Below are 8,663 nucleotides of genomic sequence, written 5' to 3'. Positions count from 1 at the left end.
ACAAAAATGGTATATACTGATAGCAATGGATTACATAACAAAATAGGCTGAAGCCATAGCTACGAAAATCGATAGTGCAAATACAATAGCAACCTTTTTATATGAAAATATTATTATACGGTTCGGTTGTCCACGAGAATTAGTTAGTGATTGAGGAATTCATTTTATAAATAGTACAATTGAAGCACTCATGGCTAAATTCGAGATAAAACATCAAAAGACTACACCATTGTCGTAGTGTAAATGCTTATAGTATGTAAAAATTAGTTAGAACACATTAAATGTTAATAAATCTAAATGTATGTTAGAGTAGATAATAGATTAAATTAAAAAGAGTTGGTATGAAAAAACTTTATTTTATTTTCCTTACTTAGTTTGATTATAGTATATAAAAGTTATAGAACCTTAATGTTAAGTATGAAGCCTTGAGAGGAGATAGGGGCCTAAAGATGAAGATTTAAACTAATAGGAGGTTAATTGGGAGGGATGAAACCAAGGCATGGTTGGATGAAGGTAGAAATAAGGATCTTCATTTCCATTGGTCGAAATCCATGTCCAATGGGCTTTTAGGAGGCTGCCCGCGACCTTGATAAGGATTTCGGCGACTTCAAAGAGGCCATTAGGAAATCATAGGCAAGGGTTGTAAAGTTTAGGGTTTTGGCTACAATTTTTGTGCAAATTTTATAGGGTTTGGAATTAGGGTGAATAAGTTATAGCCGTTTGAAGTTAAGGTGTCAATTTGAGACCTACTGTTACTCTTTTGAGTTTAAGAGGAGTCTTACGGAAGCTTTTGGAGATCGGAAGGTGCGGCTGGAAGGGCAACTTCAAGACATACATCTTTTGCGAAGGAAATTTTGCATTTGGAGTTTATGTAAAGGAGTTATAGGGAGTTAAAGACAGCGCATTCAAATCAAAGGTAGTAAGTGAGCGGTTTTGTTCAAAGTAGTGTTAGGAGCCATAACTTGAGTTTTCAAACGAAATTTTGGCTCAAACTTTGGAAGAATGTAAACATTTGTGTTGAAAAGCTATTTATATAAGTTTCGTGGCATTTGGACTTATGGTTTGTGAGATATGAAGAAACTTGTGTGTGGGTATATAAAGATTAGGGTTTGAAGCGACTGTTAGGGTTGTGAAGATATCTCAAGATCCGCGACGAATTTGCAGTTGAAATTTGTTGTAAAAATTAATAACAACATATCAGTACTTCATGTAAATTTTGATCTTTTTTGGACGGTTGGATCAAGAGTTATGAGGTGTTGAGGTTCGGGAGAATTTCCACACAAGGATATACAAGGTTTTAGAGTACTTCTACCATAATTTTGGGTGTTGTTGATTATTTAAGACTTAAGTATTTGGTGTAATTGTCCCAAAAAGAGAAATTATATATATAAAATTAGGATTTCCTTATTTTAAGCTTAATTGAGCAATTAATGACAGCCAGAAGCGTAGCGCTTTCTTGAGGCAAAACCTCTCTATCCCGACACCGTATCATCCTAGAGCCAATGGACAAATAGAAAAGAGTAATGGAATTTTATGTAAATCTTAACCAAAATAGTTTCAAGAGCAAGAACAGATTCGGATACTAAGTTGTTCGTAGCTTTATGGGCATATCGTACTGCGTATAAAGTTACTACCAATGCTACCCCTTTCTAATTGGTTTATGGCCATGAAGCAATACTACCTATTGAATTGGAAGTCCAAAGTTTACAAATTTCTATCGATAATAGATTGAAAGATCAGGATTCATTACGGCACCATTTAGAAGAATTGGAAAAATTGGATGAATCTAGAGCCAATACATTAATGATAATGAAAACTACCCAAAAACGAAAGAAGACTTATTATGATAGTAAGCTTAGACCAAAGGCTTTTATGCCAAATAATTTGGTACTTCTTTATGATAGTCGATTTAAAAAAATTTCAAGAAAATTTCAAGTTCAATAGTGTGGGTCATATCGAGTTGTTGACAGATTTTCAAATGGTTCCGTACAATTGAAAGATTATATGGGTACTAAATTTTCAACACGGATCAATGGCAATTGGCTTAAAATTTACTCTACATAAACCCAAGACGGGTTTTCTGTTCCAAAAAAGGAGAGGGGATAAATAATGATGATGATAGGATATTTCATCATGAAAAATCGTGGGAAATAAGGAGGAGTCGATCCAATTGATTGGACCATGGTAAGAAGTAGGAAGGAGGTTCTTGACAAGCATCATGTTTTTTTTTGTGGTTAAGGAGAAGATGGCAAACATGGTGTCTAAGAAAGTAAGGTTGGAGACCAATTGGAAGGAATGGTAAGAACGAGTGCAGGTAGAGGTTGCAATGTTGCAGATTAAACTAGCCACATTAGCAAAGAAGGCCAATAATTTAGTATGGACCAATATGCTAGTTTCAGCGACAATACCTTTGGAGATACCTTTGAAATCGATAGAAGAATGGCAGAAGATGTTGGAAGAGCATGACAACCAAATTGCCCGACATAAATCTCAAGTATGGGAATTGAGTTTGTTGAATGAAGATCTGATTATACGTTTGGATAGAGAACTCTCGAACACTGAGGTAGATAACGAAGATGTAAAGAAGAAAAGGTCACCAATTCAAAAGGTAGTAAGCCAATGCCATTGATTGAAGAAGCCAATGTTGCTACATCTTTATAAGTTGACGCTAAATAATGTTTGCAAGGACAGTGCACAGATAGGAGTGGGGCTTTGTAGAATAGACAAATAAACTTTGTAGTAAGTTACTAGTTGATTATTAATAACCTTGAGAATTAGATTGATGGTTAGGTAATTTAGTTGGTAACAATAGGTTGTTAGTGGAATAAATGGTTAAGAATTCAAAAAAGTCATAACCTTTGGAATCTGCTAGCCGATGGTCCATCTTTTGGTAAGATAAAGAGATTGAAGAAAGAGAGATTATGGCCAGGTTGTGATAGTCGTAAGCCGAGGCAAGCTTGGTGCTACCTCTTTTTTGTTTCTTTGTTGTTGACGAGTAATGGATAGTTTCTGAATACTGAGAAGTTAGTTTGGAGTGCCAGACTGTGATAGTCGTAAGCCGAGATATTGAATTCTGTGTAATGAATTGAGAAACTGAATACAATAAGTAAGTTGGAGATCAATAATTGAATATATATAAACCACAAAGAGAGTAAGTGGGAGATGAATGGATAAGAATATGGAAGTATTATTGAATTGATAGTCGTAGAATGAATTATGGGTTGAATTAAGATTGAAGTAGTAAGCCTTGGTGTTTTATAGTTGATAATTGATTTCAGATAGTTAGAGTACAGTCAATTGTGATACTAACAGATTCAATTCATATAACCAGTCTTTTTCAGTATTCGAACCCACCTCTATTAGTTTAATTGCTTTGGTATATTGAAGCTTGAACACAACGAGAATAATAGTGCCTTATGTAAATAAACTTTGATGCCAATGTTTTACCATCAATTATTAAATGGTGATTTAAAATGATTTTTCATCTTTCTTTAAATTAAAAATAAATTCAAATTTTATTTTCAATCTTCTAGATTTTGATCCTATTCACTATCAAATAGTAGAATTTAAAATGTAGAAAAAAAAGAAATTTTGCTTTTTTTTTAGTAACATATATTATTAATTTGGATAGATCTATTGATTAATTGACTATTTAATAAATTTTATATTTGATATTAATACTTATTAAATGAAATATTCTTAAATTATATTATTAATATAATTTTAAATTAGATCTTTAAAATATTTAAATAGAGTTTTATTTGTGTAAAAGTATTATCAAACCATAGTTAGAAAAAACATGTTTTATATTTTTAGGATGCAAGTTTGTGATCTTTAAAGACTATTGCATTTTGATTTTTATTAAACTTTTGTCTATATAAGTATAGAATTTATTTCTATGGAGTATTGTGTTATCTTCTAAGCTCGACTCACATGTCGGCTATAACACTCCATAGACGTGAATTCTATTTTTTTCAACTGAATAAGTCTTCATATAATATTTTTTTATACAAGTTGGAATAAATTTTAATCTAAAATCTTACATCTTTTTATTAATTAGTTATGCAAAGGATTTCTTAATAAAAATTTAGATTTCTTCTTGTATTCACCGCTTGTATCATAGACATATATATTTACTATAATATTTATTCATATGATTAAGTAGAAGTAGATAAAAGTAGATTTATTTCAAAATATTTTCTTGGAAAAGTTCCTAGAAGCTTTATAGATGTTGCTTTGATTTTGTATGTATTTGTAGTTGATTAGTAGGATAGAAACTTGATCAATAAATTAACCATATATTGGTAGCTTGTGGAACAAGCTAACTATGTTGTGTACATATAAAAACTTACTTTGTAAGTTAAGATATGTGTCTTGCAAAGTAAATACGTTTTGGAGGTCATGTAGGATATCGCCATGGAGCTCCTAGTTAAGAATATATATAGAGGCAAGAGTGAAATCTTCTTCACTCTTGTCAATACCTTTCTAATTCTCAGTCTTGTTTTAAGACTTTCTAATTTTCTTATTTTTGGCAATAGCTATTTTAGTTAAATATTATACCATCTTCGAGTAATTTTCTAGTTCTTTTGAATAATATAAGAGTGTGTTGAAGATTTCTTTCTTCAAGCTTTATATTCTTGATAGTTTGACAAGACTACTAAACTTTTTGTTCTTATTTTGTTTTAGAAGTGAGTGGATTACTCCACTTTTATTATTTTATTTTAAAGGTCGTGGATTATCCACTTTTAAACAAATATTTAGTTTTTTAATACAATTTTTTTTCTTAAAGAGAGCGAATTATCTCTCTTTGTGGAAATTTTCATTTGATATAAGAAGTTGCAGACTATCCTCCTCTAATTTGACTTGTGAATTTGTTAAGTTGTTTAAAATAGAAGGAAAAATTATAGATGCTATACTTGGTGGAAGTGAGAATAGATTTAGAACTATTACAAATCTTCATAAATTTGTCAATACTCTTAGAGTAGAAATTTCATGCATCACTAATGCCAACCATGGAAACACTAATTCTATGCCTATGAAAGAAATTCAAAACTTATAACAAGAAGTTGTGTAGTTGAAGGAAACAAGTAAATTGACCTTAGAACCAAATTTAGGAAGTTTTGCTTTTATAAGTATGAAGAAAAGATGGATTAATATGTCCAATAAGTTTGATGAAACGAGATCAAAATTTTAAGGAATTTTGCAATAAGTGAAGCTCTATTTAAGGTTGTATTTCTTCCAATATTATGATGGATTTACTCAAGTTGGATTTATAAGTATACGTTTATGTAGAAGTATTCTTTCTTGATTTGTATTGTTAATAGAAAAGGATTTGCAAGTGCTTTATGATTTGAATTCATTCCTAGAAGTGTTTATGGCTACATTTGGAAATAGTGATTGAGAAAGAGTAGTAGAAACTAAGCTTTTATCTTTATAGCAAGGATAATAGTTAGCTATCTTAGATGTTGCTGAATTCTAAAATATCGTTTGTAATGTGGACTGGAATGACGACACTTTTATCAATGAAATTTGATATGGATTAAAGGATAATGTCCAAGACTTGTTATTGATAATGTCAAAAGTAGAATCTTTAGAATAATTTATTAATTAAGCTATTAAATATAATAATTAATTATTTGAAAAGTATAAAAAAAATACTTTGTTGGAGAGAAACAAGTCAAGTCATGATGGTAGTTTCTAAGTTATCAAATACTTATTCATCAAGGTCGGAATCAATGCAAATTGATAAATTTTATTTTAAATTTCTTATGGAGTAGAAAAAGATTTGATGTCATTGAGAGGATTTATGCTTATATTATAGAGAAGCTAAGAACACTGCTCAATATTATCTAAGGAAGTAATGTAATTACAAAATGAGGTGCACAATTGCCAAAAAATACAATGTATCAAAAAACAAATTTCTTAAGCTATAATAGGGATAGTGCAGCTGAAATCATATGCAACATCTAATGAAGGTCCTAATTTTCTTTAGATTCCTCATCTTATTTTACAATAGACATATATTTAGGACCAAAAAATTACAAAGTCTTTGTATTATTAGATTCAAAAGTCTCAACCTATTCTATAGACAAAGACTTTGTTAAAAAACAAGAAATATCTTTAGTCAAGAAAATTAAATCCGTATATGTAGAAATCATAGATGGAAATTTGTTGTCATCTAAAAATATTACACTTGAGACTATTCTTTTAAATATAATAATTAAAAATCATAATAATATAATATTATTTAATATGATAAGATCTCTCTCTAATCTAATTATTTTAAAATTATTATCGTTAAAAAAATATAACCATTAGATAGATTGGATTTTTTGTAACTTTAATTTTTTTTATAGTTTAATCCAAAATTTTGATAATAAAATAAAAATAAGTAAGTCTAATACAAACAACCTTTATTAATATGTGCAAAAACTTTCATACATGCAATAAAAAAAGGACCATCTTTTGCTATATTACCACATCTATTTTTAATAAAAGAAAGATATCAAGTAATATTCCTACCTAGTATCAAGATTTCTAGAATGTTTTTGAAAAAAAAAATGTTGATATTCTTTCAAAGCATTGACCTTATGATTATACAACTGTTTTATATAAAAAAACTCAATTATTATTTGAACCAATCTATAGCTTATGATGAAATGAATTGGCTACACTAAAAGAGTATATTAATGAAAACTTGACTAAAAACTTCATACACTACTTAAAATCTCTAACAAGAGTTTCTATCTTATTTATAAAGAAAAAATATTAATCTTTGTAGATGTGCATAGACTATTAAGGACTTAATAAGATTACTATTAATAATAGATATCTCCTACCTTTGATTTCTAGACTTCTTATTAACTCAATCTATCAAAGATTTATATAAAAATAGATCTATGAAGAGTATATAACCTAGTGTCCATTAAAAAACAGAGATGAGTGGAAGATTACTTTTCAAATTAGGTATGGATATTTTGAATATAATGTCATATTTTTTAGATTCATAGATACACTAGTTATTTTTTAATATTTCATGAATGATGTTTTTAATGAGTTTCTTGATGATTTTATTATCTTTTATTTAAACAACATTCTAATTTATTACAAGAACATAGTAAAATATAAATTTCATGTTTGTGTTAAGGACATGAATCTCGAAGAAAGAAAATCCTCAATACACTCTTGTGTCATTGAAAGAAACTAGAAAGTCATTCAAATATGATATAATATTAAATTAAAATGGCTAATACCAAAAATAAGAAGTCTAGAAAGTCTTAAAATAAGACTAAGGCCTAGAAAGGCATTAAAAAGAATGAAGAAGGCTTCACTCTTACTTCTATATATACTCTTAAGTAGGAGCTACATGGCGATATCCTATAGGACTTCTAAAACATGTTGACTTTTTTAATCACATGTCTTAACTTGCAAAGTAAGTTATCTATGTATCGCCACATAGTTAACTTATTCTAGAAGCTACCAACACGTGGTTAACTTATTGGTTAAGTTTTTAATCTAAAAATATATCTAAAGTCAAAACCACATCTATGAAGCTTCTAAGAAGCTCATCTAGAAGACTTTATGAAATTAATCTATATTTAGCTACTTCTACCTAATTATATAAGTAACTATTAGAATAAATGTATATGTCCATGATATTACCCCTTCTTCTAAGGATGATTTCCAAGAAGAGTAGTCATTATCTTTCATAGATCTTTACAATTATTCATCTTAATTTTGATAGGTGTCGTCGATGAAAGGCATCAATCATCTTTGTTGTATTTGTAAGATTCTTTGTTGGTTCCCATGTGTATTCACTAATATCATATCCATACCAATGAACAAGATATTCTAACCTATTTCGATGCTACCTTAAATCTAAGACTTCTACTATCTCAAACTCTTAATTATTATTCACTTTTATAGGAGGAGGTGGCATTTGTCTTCATTCTAAGATATTCACTGTCTAATATGGCTCAAAAATGGATATATAAAATACAAGGTGGATCTTCATAGATTTTGATAGATATAATCAATAAGCAACATGATTGATTTGTTCACAAATAGAAAAAAGTTTCAACCTACAATAGTCCAATTTATTACAAAAATGAGTAGTTTTGATATTGCAACAAAATTATCATACCTTGTCACATATGTTGAATTATGGTTGCTCCTTGCAATAGGCATCTATATTGATCTTTTGTCATTCTTGAGATTTCTTTAATTGTATCTTCATTGTTGCATGTAGCTTTAACAAACGATTTACTTAAACTTTCATCATAGGGATATTAACTTTTGAAAAGTCAAAAGTATCGAGTTATAGATGATAACTATAATTGGCAAAAAAAGGTATTTCTTGAGTAGAAGAATGTACCAAATTATTTTATGTAAATTCTGCCAATGCTAAAAAAGGTGTCTAGTCATCTTGATGACAGTTGATGGTACACCTCAAACACTACTTTAGAACTTGATTCACCTATTTCGTTTATCCATCAATTTGAGGATGAAAAGTCGATAAAAGCTTTATATCTACCTTTAGAATCTTGAATAGGATTTTCTAAAATCTTGAAACAAATTGAGTCTTCCTATCCAATATAATATCCTTTGGTAATCCATGATAGCCATAGAAATTGTCAATGAAAAGCTTAGCTCTTTTTTCACTT

Source organism: Physcomitrium patens, chromosome 13 (assembly GCF_059467195.1).
Source record: "Physcomitrium patens ecotype Gransden chromosome 13, ASM5946719v1, whole genome shotgun sequence".
Classification (NCBI taxonomy): domain Eukaryota; kingdom Viridiplantae; phylum Streptophyta; class Bryopsida; order Funariales; family Funariaceae; genus Physcomitrium; species Physcomitrium patens.
The sequence above is the reverse complement of the archived record's forward strand: the minus strand, read 5'-3'. Positions refer to the sequence as shown.